General features: G+C 34.1%; 1 pseudogene; it reads right to left on the bottom strand.

The window, feature by feature from the left end:
• Nucleotides 1-1,035: 1,035 nt before the first annotated feature.
• Nucleotides 1,036-1,838, bottom strand: LOC148692875 (uncharacterized; annotated as a pseudogene).
• Nucleotides 1,839-2,080: the final 242 nt, after the last annotated feature.

Genomic DNA, 2,080 nt, shown 5'->3' with positions numbered 1-2,080 from the left:
AGACCTTGAAAACATGGATCGAATCATGTCCTTCAAGGTCCTATTTTTTATTTCTACCACTCCATTATGATGTGGAGTCCTTGGAGTAGTATATTGAGCAATAATTCCTAATGCTTCAAGGTAAGATGCAAAGGCTCCCTTATGTTGTCCAGGCTTCGTAAACCTGCCAAAATACTCACCACCCCTATCCAATCTCACTATTTTAATGTTCTTTTCAAGTTGGTTTTCAACTTTAGTTTTGTATGTTTTAAAACAATCAAGAACAACAAACTTTTCAGATGTAGGGAACACAACAATATCTTGAAAAATCGTCAATGAAGGTGACAAAATACGAATTTCCACATATTATTTTGTTTGGGAAGGGGCCACACATGTCTGTATGTATTATCTCTAAAAGTTGGTTGCTTCTTGTGGATCCTAATTTTCTGGTATTGGTCATTTTCCCTTTGAAACAATCAATGCAAGTTGGGAGCTTTTAAAAATCAAAATTTGGTATGAGATTTTGTTTTGTTAAAATCACGAATCTTTTGTTGGATTTGTGGCCAAGTCTTTTATGCGAAATTGTAGGAGAGTTTCCATTTTGAAATAGTCTCTTGGAACTAATATGACAAACTGTAAAGCAGTCATGTAAATAATCACATTGTAATTGCCACATATCAACATGAAGGGAAGCATAATGAAGCAAAGTATCCAATTTATTCGAATGAAAAGTCTTACACTTTCATTGTCTCTAATAAAAGTATAACCATATTTAACTAACTTAGAGTATTGGACTTAAAAAACAAAATGAAACCAGAAGAAAGCTTGAAAGAAACACTGCCAATGGACTCAACTGCTACTTTGCTCCCATTCCCAACAAAAACATTGTACACTTCATTATTTCTCTCCCTCAGTTTTGAGAAGCCCTTCAAGGTATTTGTAATGTGAATTGAGCAACCTATATCAAACCACCAACTAAAAGAAGGAACATAAATTAAATTTGACTCAAAACAAACATAAACATTGATTTCATTACCTTTCTTAACAAGCCAATTTTTAAAACCAGTGCAATCTTTCCTTAGGTGACCAACTTCTTTGCAGAAATAACGATGGCTTTGATGCTTCAGGAGTGACTTTAAACTTTTGAGATCGTTTAAGGGGGTTAGTATTTTTAAAAGAAGAAAATTTTGAGTTTTTCTTATGCTTACCAACAGCTACATATGACTGATCAACTACAACATGTTTGCCCTTTGCAGTGTGAACAAGGTTCACAGTCTCCACTTTATCAGTTCGCAGCCTCAACTCTTTCTTTGCACACATGGAAATTAAATCATTGATGTCCCAGGTTTTTTTTTTTCTTTTGAGTGTTACTATGCAGGTAAGGAATTTAACGCCATATGCACTAAAAACTGGTTTATCAATGGATGTTCCAAGTTTTTCAGCTTTTGTGCTATGTTTGACATTTTTAGAATGCGTTCTCTCACACTACCAACACCATCAAACTTCATAGATGTCAGTTTTGTGAGAAAATTTCTAGTTTCAGCTTTCTCTGATTCCTTGAATTTGTTTCCCACTACATCAAAAAATTCTTATGCACTGTCACTCTTTGGAATGCCACCTTTCACACTGCTTGTCATGGCCGTCCTCATAATCGTAAGAGTCATTCTGTTTACCTTTTCCCATTAAGCAAACTTCAATCTTTCTTCTGCTGTGCTTGTATCAGTTATTGCAGCAGGTTTGTCTTCTCTTAAGGCCAAGTCAAAATCCATCATGCCAAGAGCTATCTCCAGGTATTCTTTCCACTTCTTATAGTTGGAACCAGTTAGGGTTTCAATGTTGGAGAAGTTAAGAGAAGTCATAGTTGCATCAACCATAATGTTCGTTATTTATTCTCATAAGTTCATCATTAAAATTCCAAAATATGAACAATTAATGGTATCAAAATCATATAATTTCAGTCACATATTTGGATCGAAGACTGATTATATTAGGATTTGCACAACTGAAATACAAAGTTTCATATATGCGACACAATTTTAACACTTTTGAGCAGATAAAATTGCATCAATATTAATTTTGCATCTCACTTATACACCAATTT

The sequence above is a fragment of the Pyrus communis genome, chromosome 11 (assembly GCF_041283825.1).
Source record: "Pyrus communis isolate YQ-2024b chromosome 11, ASM4128382v1, whole genome shotgun sequence".
Taxonomy (NCBI): Eukaryota; Viridiplantae; Streptophyta; class Magnoliopsida; order Rosales; family Rosaceae; genus Pyrus; species Pyrus communis.
Note: the sequence above shows the minus strand (reverse complement) of the source record. Positions and strands in the feature narration are given on the sequence as shown.